Source organism: Eulemur rufifrons, chromosome 10, assembly GCF_041146395.1.
Source record: "Eulemur rufifrons isolate Redbay chromosome 10, OSU_ERuf_1, whole genome shotgun sequence".
In the NCBI taxonomy this organism is placed as follows: Eukaryota; Metazoa; Chordata; class Mammalia; order Primates; family Lemuridae; genus Eulemur; species Eulemur rufifrons.
The window spans coordinates 22,376,888-22,393,020 of NC_090992.1; the positions used below are offsets into that span (position 1 = coordinate 22,376,888).

General features: G+C 33.8%; 1 protein-coding gene across 12 annotated transcripts in view; it reads right to left on the minus strand.

The window, feature by feature from the left end:
- GABRG2 (gamma-aminobutyric acid type A receptor subunit gamma2) overlaps positions 1 to 16,133 on the minus strand; it is a 93,238-nt gene that overhangs the window by 26,291 nt on the left and 50,814 nt on the right. The window lies entirely within an intron of this gene.

The window sequence follows — 16,133 nt, forward strand, 5'->3', positions numbered from 1 at the left end:
TTAGTTCTAGAATAATTTGTTTAAGAGTAAATAAAAGGCCGGGCGTGGTGGCTCGTGCCTGTAATCCTAGCACTCTGGGAGGCCGAGGCGGGAGGATTGCTCGAGGTCAAGAGTTCGAGACCAGCCTGAGCAACAGCGAGACCCCATCTCTACTAAAAAATAGAAAGAAATTAGCTGGACAACTAAAAATATATAGAGAAAATTAGCCTGGCATGGTTGCTCATGCCTGTAGTCCCAGCTACTTGGGAGGCTGAGGCAGGAGGATCGCTTGAGCCCAGGAGTTTGAGGTTGCTGTGAGCCAAGCTGACACCACGGCACTCTAGCTAGCGCAGGCAAGAGTGAGACTGTCACAAAAAAAAAAAGAGTAAATAAAAGATATACCAATTGGAAAAGAGAAATCATACAACTTAGACTATTTGCGGTTAGAAAGACTATCAAAGATCATCTAATCCAGCTATAACTAAAGCTCAGAAAGCTGAAATTATACACCCAGGCTCACACAATTAGTTAGTACCAAATCTGGGACATAGACTTTTTGTTGCTTGATTCTTAATTTGAAATTTTCTCATAATGACTTTCCATTAAAAGCATTGCACCAATATTTTGGTTCATGCTACTGAAATAACAACGCAATGACCATAACCACAGAAATATGCAATTTTAGATATCAACTTGTTCAATTGTTTCATCTTAGAAATGCAAAAACTGAAGACCCTTGTTTCCCATCCTGCTCCCCAAGCACTGAAATTACAGAATTAGTGCTCCTCAGTCAGAGGTTACCATGTGGGATGTGGCAGATGAAGGAGAGGAGAGAAGCAGGAGGAGCTTGGCATGGGGGAAAATTGATCTGCCTACTGAGCTCCGTTTGAAGCAACAGCATTTTTCAAGTGCTTATGTTTTGCTCCTAGGTGTCAGGAGAAGGGAAGCCAGGGTAATTTCTAGCATTGTTCCTTGAAGAGCTGTGACATGTTTTTATGTAAAACAAACCCAGACAAGGGAAGGAATGCCAGCAAACAGTCTTACCACACTTAGTCAACTGTTCTCCAGGGAGAGAGTGACAGTGTCTCTTTGCCTCCAGCAATGGACAAACGCCACTTGCTGAATGTGGGTTGAACGACCCAGATGAGAATCTGAGCTGAAATCAATACACCTCCTCATTGTATCTCAGCCAGGAAAGAGAACTTGGGAACACTTAAGCAGAAGAGATGCTTGGCTTGGCACGTAGCCAACTTCTGTGATCCTCAGGCAAGGAAGGGCATTCAGAAACTTAGACCAGCAGTTACAAGAAAAGAATGTTTTTCCTTTTCTTAATTTGGGGGCCTAAGTGAAAGCACAATAAATACTGAATTTATGTATCATGTTTTCCATTTCTCTGAGAAATGGTCTCTCAATGTTCTCAGTATCATGCAACCAAAGATCTCTTTTCTACCTCCTCCCTAACTTTACACAGGGCATCTGTCAAACAAGTTTACACTGAGTGACACTCTATGCTCTCACCATGTCAGTGTGGCTTTGAGGTCAAACCTGGATTTATACCCTGACTATTGTTCTTACTAAGTGTATAACTTTAAGTTATTAATACTTAATTCCTTGCAATGTCAGTTTCTTCATGTCTACACCCAACTTTTTCTGTGCCCCATTCCCTCCTCCTTGATGATCTGGTAGAAAGAAAATATGACAGACTAGGTGTCTAATGACTGCTTTTCACAGGCATTTGTATTTTATTGAAGATTTCCGTAAACATAATGCTTTGAACACAGTGAACGTGGTCTTTAATAGTGGGGTTCTGGCATCATGGTAGGTAGGAGGATAGAATCATATCCAGAGTACTGAGAACCACACAGTAAGAAAGCTGACTCTCTAATCCACCCTTAAGACCAAACCTCAGTGATGGTTGAATTGCGTGATAAATAAAGTTACTCTCAGTTTTATAATTTTACCAAATCTTAGGTTTATTCATACCCTAAAGCATATCATATAGGTGATTAGATGAAGAAAACAGACTAAAAGTCCAATATGAACCTAGAATATTCTTAATTTTCTTTCTAGATTAGTTTTAATTTGGGGGGACAATCCATTGATCCTAAACATCTAAAGTACAACCAATAATGAAAAGATAATTTTCATGTAAAAAATTATGTTCATATTCAAAACACATAGGTTTGCCAGTGTGCAGAGATTTGATAACTTTGCTAAAAATAAATCTTAACAAGAATCATGAGTTTCACGCAATCCTGCTCTCTTAATCTTTATTACTAATATGTCTATACTCAATTTTTTTCTTTTTTTTTTTTTTCATTTCTTAAGAGTGCCACTGTTGAATTCTAATGATGGGAGGTTTGCAGAGGCAATGGTGCTTGGAAATTACCTCTGGAATTTTGTAATTGTTCATTTTAAAAAGTTCTAGATGATCAATTACTACTGGAAATTAAATGGACTTATAACAATCAATGTTTCTTGATCACCTGCTACAAACCAGTCTCACTATACACTAATAACAATCAAGTTGAGAGTCAAATCAAGAACTTAATACCATTTACAATAGCTACAAAGAAAATAAAATACTTAGGAATATACTTAACCAAGGGGGTGAAAGAGCTCTAGAAGGGAAACTGCAAAACATTGATGAAAGAAATCACAGATGACATAAACAAATGGAAAAACATCCCATGTTCATGCATTGGTAGAATCAACATCATTTAAATGTCCATATTGCCCAAAGTGATTTACAAATTCAATGCAATCCTCATCAAAATACCAACATCATATTTCACAGATCTAGAAAAAATAATTCTACTCTTCATTTGGGTCCAAAAAAGAGCCAAAGAAATTTTATTAATAAAAAAACCAAACCAAAACAAACAAACAAACAAACAAACAAAAAACAAATCTGGAGGCATCACATTACCCGACTTCAAATTTTGCTACAAAGCTATAGTAACCAAAACAGCATGATACTGGTATAAAAGTAGAGGCATAGACCAATGAAACAAAAGTAGAGAACCCAGAAATAAAACATCTACCTATAACCAACTGATCTTGGACAATGCAAACAACAGCATACACTGGGGAAAAGAAGCCATATTCAATAAATGATGCTGGGAAAACTGGATAGCCACATACACAATAATGAAATAGGGTCCCTATCTCTCACCATATACAAAAGCTAATTCCAGATGGATAAAAGACTTAAATATAGGTTATGAAACCATAAAAATTCTAGACAACAATGTAGAAAAAACTCTCCTAGACGTTGGCCTAGCAAAGAATTTGTGACTAAGATCCCAAAGGCAAATACAGCAAAAACAAAACTAAATAAATTGGACTTAATTAAATAAAAAAGATTTGCAAAGCAAAGGAAATAATCAACAGAGTAAATAAACAACCTATAGAATGGGATAAAATTTTCACTAACTATATATCTGATAAAGGGCTAATATCTAGAATCTACAAAGAACGAAAACAAATCAGCAAGAAAAAAACAAACAACACCATTAAAAAGTGTACAAAAGATATGAACAGAAGGTTTTCAAAAGAAGACAGATAGCCAACAAACATATGAAAAAAAGCTGAACATCACTAATCATCAGGGAAATGCAAATTAAAACCACAACGAGATACCACCTTATCCCTGTCAGAATGCCTATTAATAAAATTCAAAAATAATAGATGCTGGTGTAGAGATAGAGCTAAAGGAATGCTTATACGCTGTTGGTGGGATTGCAAATTAGCACAGCCTCTATGAAAAACAGTATAGAGATTCCTCAAAGAAACAAATGCAGACTTACCATTTGATCTAGCAATCCCACTACTGGGTATCATCTACCCAAAGGAAAAAAAGCTATTTTATCAAAAAGACACCTGTACTTGAATGTTTATCACATCACAATTCACAAATGCAAAAATGTGGAACCAACCTAAGTACCCATTGATTCATGAGTAGATTAAGAAATGTAATATCTGTCTATATGGATATAAATACAGATACAGATATAAAGGAGTAATATTCACCCATAAAAAGGAATAAAATAATGTCTTTTGCAGCCACTTGGATGGAACTGGAGACCATTATCCTAAGTAAAGTATCTCAGGAATGGAAAAACAAACACTTCAAGTACTTTCTAATAATTGAGAGCTAAACAATGGGTATACACAGCACACATGAGATGTAAAGGTCATCGGAAAACAAAAAGTGGGGACAGTAGGAGGCAGTAAGGTGTAAAAACTTACCTATTGGGTACAATGAACACTATTCTGTGGATGGGCACATTAAAAACTCTGACCTAAGCATTATACAAGGTATCCAAGTAACAAAATCATTTGTACCCCCTTAATATTTTGAAATAGAAAAAAAAAAAAACACCACTTCCATTGGTATGAACTAGAGATGCAGAGTAAACAAGAAAGTCCCAGCTTACAAAATGCCATTTGTGTGCAATTAGATATTTCAGGTAACCAGGCAATTCAAAGCATTATTATAAGTGCCATGAAAGAGGAAAATAAGAAATGGGAAAGCAAACATATTCTTAAAAGTTGTTGCATTTCAAATGAATGATAAAGTACAAATAGTTGTTGTCAAGTGAAGAATGTAGGAAGAACATTCTGTACAAAGGAAACAATAAATCAGAAGTCCCTGGGGGATGTGACAGCCTGATATATCTGGTAAAGAACAAACAATTCTTAAGTCTATAATGTTAAGTGCTAGGATTAGGTGAAGGGGGAGGTAGAGAAAGATGAGCTTGGGGAAGTAAGTACATATTAAGTTTCACGTATGTCATGTATTGGGAACTTGTCCTGAGAACAATGTGAAGCATTTCTTAGGCCATCTACCACCATATCAGGGATTCATAGGTCAACCTCATGGTAGGATAATATCTATCTTTCCCAAAAGTTTCAACTCTACCTAAAGGTGTCAAATGGAGTCTCACATTTCATATAATCTCATCCTCCCACAACAGAGGTCCAGAGTGAGCCTACATAATATTCTAAGACAATGACTTCCATAGGCCTTTCTATTCATCAGGGAGCCACTGGGGTGGGAGACTGGATTGCACACTGGGGTAAACATCTGATCCTCTAGAATGCCTTCTATCATCCATAGGGTGCAGATGGGACCACAGACACCACCTCTTCAGTCACACACACCACAGCCACACTAACACTAGCTTCCTTGAAACTACCATGTCTAATCTTAGTATAATAGGTCATTACTCTCTTATGTCTTAAAGATATTAGCTCTTGGCTCACTATCACACACTCTAATACCTCCTTTGCATTAAGTCTTAGAGTTTTAAAAGATCACTGTATGATCTGTAAAACTCTGCTATCTACATTCCTTGAATTCCTCTAGTCTGATTGTTCAGTGATGTTGACTTCAACACTATTTCCTTCATTCACTTTAATGGCATACCTAATACTTTTACTTTTTTAAATTAATAACTGCAACTTTTCCATAATATCTATTTTATGAATCTTACTATGGGGCAAATCTCTCTCATTTGTTTCTAATTTACTCCCTCTCATATTCTGTCCTCCAAAATCATTTTACTTTATAGGAAACTTCAATCCATTGATTCTGATTTTTTTTTATCTCCCTTATTTCCCTGGTGTCCTCTCCCTCTTTACTCTGTGTAAATTATTTGGGTTGGTCATTACAAACACTCTCTCAACGCTATTGTCATTCATCACATTCATTTGACAAAACCACCATATTGATTTCTCTACAATTTCCTTCTGCTTGATGCCTACTCTCAACCAAACTGACCTTGCTGTTCCTTGGACCATCCAGGCATCCTCTTGTCTTAAGAACTTTGTAGCATTAATAAGCAGTATTTGAAAATATGGGAATCCTAACTCTCCACAATGGTGCACAGGACCTCAACAAACCTTATGCATCAGCCCTTACAGTGAAGCTGCTACCTATGTTTGCAGTGAGGCCTCCACAATGCCTATACCACCCACAGGCAGGGTGGAAAACACCTTAGTCACCAGAACCCAGACATTCTTTGATTATGTTATATTTCATGATAAAATTTTAAAATGGTTTTTAAAAACAGACACTGACAACAGAATGGATCAATGAGGAGACAACAAGTAGCAATGAATATTTAAAAGGACACCAGTACCTAACAGAGTTTGCCTAAGGATTCAACAGGAAACAAATAAATTCTGGAAATTAAGAGACAAGAAAATACAGTTAATAGATTCCTCTAGTTGTTTCTCTTCCAGAAAGTGAAAGTTTCTGTTATCTCAGGATACAGCATATTTGTCCCAAGGTTTTATTTTTTCAGATTTAATTATTCGAACTACTGAACACAAATGAGGCATGGTCAAAAAGATAGCATAACTTAGGTTGAGAAACTTTTTCTTCCATACAGTTTTTCATATGTTTAGGTGAAAATACACACACACACATATCTTCATTCCTAAAATAATAGAGAACAGTCCCTCTTGGGTATTTCAAGACAGTTCTTTTAAGTAATGCCTTTCCTAGAGACTTAGGAGATCTCTTGAGCCACTTTGCAGAGAAATATTTCAATTCTATTTAATTAGGAATATTTAAGAGGAACTGGGAATAAAGGACTGGATCTCTAGCATTGTGTGTCATGTAGTAAATTAAGAAAATAGCCAATGCTCGAGATTTTGGGTATAGCTTTTCAAGTTTGGCCAAGGTGGAGGGATATTTTATCTGCATTCCTCATGTTCCTTCCCTGTGATGGAGCTGCATTAGAATAACACCACCAGCCTCTCTGTGCCTTTCACCTCCACCTAGAGGAAGGCTGAATCACTTAAATGGGAAGGAAAAAACCTGACAAGCATTGCCAAACTCCTTCCTGTCCCTCCTTCTCTTGGTAAGGGCTCTCTAGAGGGCATGCCTGTTCTACTCTGTTCTTCCTTGTGGGGGTAACTCTAATTATGCTGGGTGAGTAATTGTAGTTCTGGGGTTTAGGATTACAAAGATCATTCAAAATTTTTCAATATCAGCTTTATCAATAATAAAGGTAATACTTTGATCACTTCTCACTTGTTTGTTTTATTTTTCTATTGTTTTAGAACATGGTAGACAAGAAGGTGGTATTACTCATTGGACTTTTAAACATGAAACATTCACAATGACTTGAATACGCTTGATTATTCCTACATCTGAGCCTTTATTTGTGCTATTAACCTTGCCTACATGTCTCTTTTCTCTCTGCAGCCTATTGAAATATCTCTTTCAGACCCAGCTCAAACACTTTATCTTCCAGGAGGCTTCTCTCATTCCTCCTGCCTCTCTGGACATACACTGGCATTGCTTTAACCCTTGTTTGTCCTATTCTTGACTCACTACTTCATTGCTACATTTTGCTCATGTGGATGTAAGAGATTCACTTTTCTCCCAGATTTTCTGATGGCCATTGTTTGAAGATGTTGCTCCTATAGTGTTCTTTTAAATGTTTCATACACAAGCAAAGGCATTAACACAGTGGTTATGAACCCATTCTTTGGAGGCAGACAGGCTCATTTATTCTATGGTTTCTCTCTCTTGGAATAATAACACAATGCCTCATAGTTACTATAATGATCAAATGAAAATTGCCAAAAAACACTTAGCTCAGCTCCTAACACATAGTAAATGCCCAATAAATGGTAGCCACTACGTGTCTTTATAAATATACATGCATTCATACATAAACAGACACACAATTGCATGGAAATAATTTCTTTTCCTTTTTGATACAACTCCTAAGACAGATTGAGCTCAACTGAATTTTTTTGTACGTATTTTGAAAACACATAATGATTTTTAATGCTGATCAAACTCCTTAGGAAAATCTGGTTACATATAAACAAGTATTCTATGATAATATCATCATCTGCAAAAATAATTAATGAACAGATAAAAGAAAGTTTTGTTTATACATAGAAAATTGTTAAAGAATGCACTAAAGATGATTATATCTCATCCATAAATATTTCTAAATAAATTTATATTTAATTTTAATACAGGTTTATAGCAAGAAGAAACAGAATTTAAATAAAAAAACATCAGTAAGATAATTTTCAGACTTTGATAATAGAAAACAGTATGCCCCATTTTTTTCTCAAAGGTAATTGGTTAAGTCATTGTAGAATATTCAAACGTTTAATTAGCCACCTTTGAATAATAAGATTAACCACTTTGTTTTCAAACATACAATGATTATCATGTTTAATATATTTCAAGGTGTTTTCATATTGGTACATTCTTGACGATGCCGGAAGCTACTTGCCTGACAGGTATTACAAGAGAGCATTTATTTTGAAAAGTGTCTTGATTTTAGAGATATAAAAATGAAAAATAAACATGCACTTTAGAATCAATAAAATAAGGTAACTTTTTTCAGAAACATTTATTGAGAAAGTACATCAGATTCTATGCCAGGGTATAAAACAGATACAGAGACAGACAGTTTTCCTGCCCTACTACATATCAAGAAAATTACATAAAAAATCTGTGATAAATAAAATTAGGTCTCAAAAACATCAAAGATTTAGGAAAAAATTTTATTCACGGTAATTTTGACTTAATTGAAATTGAAGACAAAATTTTAAAAATAAAATTTAAAGGGAATTTATTAATAATAATGGTAGGAGTAAAAAAAAGTATACAGACTTCCATTTCAAGCTATAAACGAGTGGCTTATATCCCCCAAAATTTTCTGATGAGAATAACTCTAGAAGCTGGATTAAAAAAAAAATTAAAAAGGAAATGAAAGAACATTGTTTGTAGACAACAGGGAACTAAAGGGAATATCTAGGACCTCTCTGAGAATGCTAAAGAGAAGAAAACTGCAGTCACTTTGGGCATTTGATGATTTAACAGTACTATGATGGTAAAAACTGGAGCTCTAGGACAGATCAGGAGAAAACAACCTGTGCTTTCAATAGAATTTCTAATTATTGTTTAGTATCGTATATACAAATAAAAGTAATTTTTCTAATGACATTTGACTTTGTGATCTAGCTAAATTTTAACATTTTAATGAGTTTTTTATATACTCTATGTAGGCAGCTATGTCAATCTGCAAATATGAGATTTCTATTTCTTCCTTTTTAAGCTTCCTGCGGTTTATGTCTTTTTCTTGCCTCACTGCTTTGGATGGAATCTCCAGAACAGTATGTGCAAAAAATAGTCGCAAGTAGGATTTCTTTTCTTGTTTTTGACTCCAAGGGAAATCTTGCAATATTTTACAATTAAGCATAGTGTTGGCTGTAACTTTTTATTTTAGATACCCTTTATATTAGAGAAGTTCCATTCTATTACTAGTTTGCTAATAATTTCTATCATTAAAGAGAAGTAAGTTTTTACCAAATGAATTTTTTACATCCTCGGAGATAATTGTATTTTTCCCCCTTTGTTCTATGATTGTAAAGCATTTTACATATATCAATTAATTTTGTAATATTAAACCAGTCCTTTATCCCCGGAATAAAACTCCACTTGGTCATGGACTAAAATCCTTCTTATACAACATTGGAGTAGATTTGTTGACACCTTGTCTAAAATTGATCCCTCTATGTTCATGAGACACTGGCCTGTGTTTCTGTTTGTTTTATTCCTTCCTCCCCTCCCCTGCCTGCCTGCCTGCCTGCCTGCCTCCCTCTTTTCTTTTTTGCCTTCTAATGTCCTTGTCTATTATGATGTCAGGTTTTAATGTTATCAAAGTGAGTTTTCTACCTTTTCCATTCTCTAGAATAGTTTGCATCAGAATGGTATTATTTTCAATAAATGTTTAAATATATTTACTAATGAAGCCATTGCAAGAGTCTTCCTATTTTGCTTTCTTCCTTCTTTCCTTTCTTCCTTTCTCTCTCTCTTAAATTATACTTAAGGACAATTGATAGTTATAGGATTATACATATTATTTATTTTTCCTTGTGTATCTTTCTATAATACAAATTCGGTTTTTCAAAGAATTTGTCTATTTACTCTAAAAATTGAATTTTTAATTTTTTTTCATAAGATACTTTTATTTTCTTTTTAATATCATAATATTTATAGCTATATCCCTTTTTATATTCCTTTCATTAAAATATGTGCCTTCTCTCTTTTTCATTTTTCTTGATCATTTTTGCTAAATGTTATCAATCTTACTATTTTTAAAGAATCACCTTTGGCCCTGTTTATTTTTTCGAGTACAGTGCTATCTTCTATTTCATTGATTTTACCTCTTGTTTTGTTATTTTTTCCTACATATTGTGAATTTAATTTGATTTTTCTCCATTTTCTATTTTCTAATATATGCATTTAAAAATTATTTCCTTCTAAGCACAGCTTAGCTATATCATTCAACTCAAACATGCTTTCTAATTTCTGTTTTCATTTCTTTTATTACATATGTTATTTAATAATCTATTTCTTATTTTTAAAATATTCAGGAAAATTTTAGTCACTTTTTTGCTATTAATCACTAGTATAATTCCACTATAGTCAAAAAAGATAATCTGAAAGGTGTTAATCCTTTTAAATGCAGTAACTTTTGTTCTATGGCCTAGCATATGTTCAATTTATAAATGCTTCACTATCATATGGAAAGAAGTTGTATTCTTCAGATGTTGAGTACAGAGTTGTATATATGTTAATTATTTCTAGTTTTATAATCATGTTCAAATCTGCTATGCTCCACCGATTTTTTTTTCTTCTTTTGGTTCAATCAGTTATTGAGAAAGAATGGTTAAAATTTCAAACTAAGATTGTGGAATTTCCTGTTTATCCTTTGAATTCTGCCTTTGTGCCTAAATAATGTATGGTTATGTGATTAGCTGCATAAAAATTTTGTACTTATATATTGTCCACAATATCTTATTTTTCTGAAATGTCACTATCTCCTGTAATAGTAATACTTTTTGTTTAAAATCTATTTAGTCTGAAATTTGGTGTACATAAACTAGCTTTCTTTTTGCTAACATGTGTATAGTATATTTTAAAATTTTTATTTCTATATATTAGCAACAAAAAATGAAAATCAAAATGATATTGTTTACATAACATCAAAACCCCAAAAACTATGCATAAAAATTATGAAAAATGTACAGAACCTGTACATATCTGCATGTACACACACATTCACACAAACTAGAACATATGATTGAGGAAAATATTCAAAATCAAAATAAAAGGAAGTATATACCTTGTTCATGAAAGGCTCAATATTGTAAAGATATCAGTTGTCCACTAATTAATTATATATTCAATGCAATGCCAATCATAATTCCAAGTATTTTTTAAATTGACAATATTGTTTTGAAATTTATATAAAAATATAAAGAACCAATATTAGCCAAGACAAAGAATGAAATTGAGGAATTATACGACTAGATATCAAGAGATTTATAAACAAAGATATTTGGACGATGTTACACTATCACAAAGATAGAAAATCAGAGCAGATTTAGTCTTAAAAACATAAATGTGGTCACCCAATTTATTACAAAACTGCCACTGAAATATATTGTGGAAAGCACAGTTTTTTCAATAAACACTAATAGAGCAAATGAATATCCATTGGTAAAATTTGAATCTTGATCCCTACATTACACCATACACAAAAACAATTCCAGATGGATCACAGACATAAATGTGAAAGGTTTAATAATAAAGCCTCTAGAAAAAAATATAGAGTAATTTCTTCATGACATTGGGGTGGGTAGAGATTTCTCATACATGGCACAAAAACCACTAATGACTAAATTAAAATCTGTATTGCTTTAAAGTTAAGAACTTCTATTCATTACAGGTATTACTAAGAAGTCAAATAGCAAATCAGAGAATGGGAGAAGATATTTGTTTTATCTATGTAGCTGTATATAACTATACATGTATCCTTTCTATCACCTGCCAAAAGACTTCTATCCAAAATATGTAAAAAATTACTATAAACCAATAAAAAAAAGAAAGACAAAAAGGACGGAATCTTGAACCAGTACTTCACAAGGAGGAATATGCAAATGACCAAAAGCATATGAAAAGTTGCTCAACTTCTATAGTTATTAGAGAAATACAAATTAAAATAACAATGAGATATACTATTTATCCATTAGGATAGCTAAACATTTAAGATAAAAAGAAAAACAAAAACAAATTTTAAAAATCCCAAGGGTTATCTAGGATTTAGAGTATCTGAAGGGTGTAATGGAAGTGTGAATTGTTACCTAAAAACCTAAAAAATGTATGCTTTGTCCACCATTAAAAAAAAAAAATTAAATCCAAGGCTCTTTTTCTGTGATACTTCCAGTTATATGACAGCATAAAAACTCAGAGTGAAACTCAAGAGACGCTTCAAATTTATATCAGAGAGATTTCCCCAGACATCTGAAACATGGGCTTTGAGGCACAGTCTCATTATACATATTAGTTTCAGCAAAAAATCCTTCTTCTTATTAAGGTTTCTGAATAATATGAACTCCTTTGGGAATCTGAAGTATTGGCATATGTGTGGTGTGGATTTAGTGGTAGGTGAAGGAAGTTAGAATACATAAAGATTTCTTGTTTAGCAGTTTATTAGGGAAGTATGTAGACATGTGACTTGATTAAATTACTTAACTCATTTCTGGCGTGCTGCTGGTATCCTGATATTCCTCGGGGAGCTGCCCGCCCCACTCTCAGTCCATGTGATGTGAGTGGTTGTACCCTCACCTCTAGAAATGGGCATGTGGCCATAATTAGTTTCATAATTAGTCCCATGGACAAATGTCCCAAGCTAGAAAATTATGCATTCAGACTCAAATCCAGGATTTTTATTGTAATTGAAAGAAAAGTGGCATGCTCCTTGCTCGTGGGGTTGCCAAGGCAATAGAACAGAATAAACCTGCAGCTACTGGCAGCCATTTTGTCCCTTCAAAGAAAGGGCCTTCCTGAGAATGTATTCACCATAGAGGAAAACAGAGCTAGAAAACTGAGAGAATAGGACTAAATGCTGATTATTACAACTTGAAACCTGGGATTCAGCCATGCCCGAGCCAGATCTACTTTTGGACTTTTAGTCGTGTAAAACATTCCCTTTTTATATAACCAGTCTTTGAATATGCTACCTTTAAGTGTAAGAGTCCTGAAAATATTTTGGGCTTCAGCTTTTTCATTTATACAGCAGTGGCTTATACTGCATTGGGTTGACTGTCATGAAGATAAAATAACAATAGATAATATTAAATGTAAAATAAACTATCTTCAACATATCTCTGTACTAATGATGAGGCCCTTCAATAATACATGTGATGAATGAAATATATAGATGATTTATGATCTCTTTTAAGAAAGTGAAAGGAAATTCTGTTAATATAATTATTTTTAAATTTAAAAAAATTTCTTCAAATATCATTGTCAGTTTTAAATTTTTTTTTTGCATGTGCTTTTGTTTTCCAGTTTGTTTAGTCTGGGTTTGATTTGATTTGGTTCTTACAGGTACTACATTGCAGCAGAGATCTAACTCTTATAGATATTAGGATACCGGATTTATCAATTACATTTAAGTATTCAAATTCTTCCTTAAGTTTAGCCAACACAACTTTCTTTTGATTCTAAATAATTTAAAATTACTTCAATTTATATAAGTTTCTATTTTGTGAAATTTCAAAATAAGCATTTATTTCAGTGTGTTTTGTGTGTGTAATAGAGGAATAAAGATATATCCTAAACTCATGTCTTACAAATTTTTGTATGCTTCTTTATGTAAAGTTAAGAATCTTTTAAAACCTGACTTTTGCCTTCAGTGACACTAAGACATTGCAGTTAGTGAGAGCATTAATTTATCCATGCACAGATGTGTAGTTTCTATCTGACCCTTTGACTGCTAGCTATTCCATATTTTATAGACACAGAAATTCAAATACAAAATAAAGATCCTTCAGCAAAAACAGAAATACATTTTTTAGATGTTACATTCTCAGGCTCTGTTGAGGGCCAACAATCATAAGAAGTACAAGTCCAGAATTTTAAATCATGTTCTGAGATATACCTACAAATCTTAAATTATATTAAATTATAATCCTTTGATCTCAAGAGAACACATCGATGTTCTTTCTTTTCTGTCTACATCTCTATCAAACCTAATTTCCCCCTATTTTCAAGATTCGGTTCAAAATATTCTATCTCCATGTTCTTTCTTCTAGCTATCTCCCTTCATTCAGTCCCATCACCATTCACTATAAAGCATCCACTACGTGCCAGGCTTGGCACTCGTTGCTAAGGAGACAACAGCAAAGTTGGATGTTCATGGCATTGTATGCACATCCAGTCTTATAAAGGAGAAACTGCCCTATGAAATGCAAAAAGAGCTTGTACTCAGTTGATCAAAAATTATCTCTTATCAGTTATTAATAAATATGATTCATGCAATGTTTTAAAATGCATATTTACCCCAAAACCTATAAAATATATACTTTGTTTACATTAAAAAAATTAGACCCAAGACACTTTTTCTTTGAGCAAGGGTCTGCCAACTGGTTATCAATATGTCATCTTTCATACATAAATCACATCCAAATGCATCAACAGGCTTGGGTAGAAACACAACTGAGTCTAGACAAATATTAAACTCAACAGAATTAGGTGGAAATGCACTCGAATAACCCACGAGCATCAAGTGTTCAAATTGCCGCACACATTGGCCAATACTCTTGACAGAGGCAATGGAGAGGTTAACTGTGTAGACCTGTCTGCAAAGGAATTAAATAAGTAGCCTAAAGAGTGTTTCTACAGTTTTATAATGATTTGCGTGAATACTAAAATAACTAGACCTTATGTGATAGCACAACAAAGTGACTATAATCAACAATAAGTTAGGGTATACTTTAAAATAACTAAAAGAGTGGAATTGGAATGTTCCTAACACAAAGACGTGTTAAATGTCTGAGATAACAGATACCCCAATTACCCTGATTTAATTAATTCACATTGTATGCCTGTTTCAAAACATCACATGTATCCTATAAAGACAGACAACTATTATGTATCCAAAATAATTTTTAAAATAAATTAAAAAATAAAAATAAAATAACTAGACTTTAGTGGGATCCATGCCTCATTTAACTTTGAACTTAACATCCCTTGAGACAGTGTTTTATATATAATATGTGCTCGGAAAATACTAAATGAATAATGAGCAAAGTCTCTTACTGAAGAATATCTTGGTTAATGAAAACAATGCTGGATTTCATTACCATGTTTTCACGAAATTTTTAATCTGTGTTGGCTGGTTTCTTTCTTCTTGGATACAACATCAAATGTCTGTTATATCTAGAGCTGTAGACAGATCAGATATGTCTGGATGCAAAGCTTATTCCATGTAATTCCATGGGCCAAAACTTAAATGTAAAAGACAGGGAAAGGCATGCATAAACCATACACTGTCTGACTCAGCATTCAGTTGGTACAGCTATGGAAACACCACTTTTGCTGCTGTCTGACGTGTTAGCACAGGCCCCCCCCCATGCAAATCCCAGTTACTGCAGTGCTGGGCTGGCAGATGGACTCTACAGATACCTCTCTCCCACCAGCCTCTGTCTGGGAGGCACTAGGCTTGGCAGGCGTGGGGGTGAGCATCCCAACAGCCAGGAAGAGGGGTGGGTGGAGGTAGGCAGCTTGCTCAAATAAGTGCCTGGAGCCGTCACAATGAAGAAGAGCTCTTAAACAGCATATTGACTGCTGATACCTTCAAATTATATTCCAAACATATACTAAGGTATTTTAAAGATTTAAGGTATTTTTAACATAATGGTTTCTTCATTCAGAAAAATTAAAGAATGCCATGCTATTAAAGCACATATACATTGATGTGCTCTGCTGTAGTAAAAACAGAGATTTTTGCATGTTGTGGGTGCTCCATCAGGATTATCATAGACATTCACATAACAATTATTTAAGGAAAATTTATTTATCTTCTTGAACTGTATTAGCGGTGCTTAGATCATAGGAGACTCTGATTAAATAACTGATGAACTTATCTCTGAAAGCAGGGTAGTAATAGTATCTGCTTCAGAGTTTTTATGGGGATTAAAAGAAATACCTTAAACAAATTTTGATGGGCTGTTTGCTGCATACAGTATGTTTTCAATAAATAAAACTAATTATTACAACATTGGAAAATTAAGAGGTCTTGAAATAAGCAGCAATC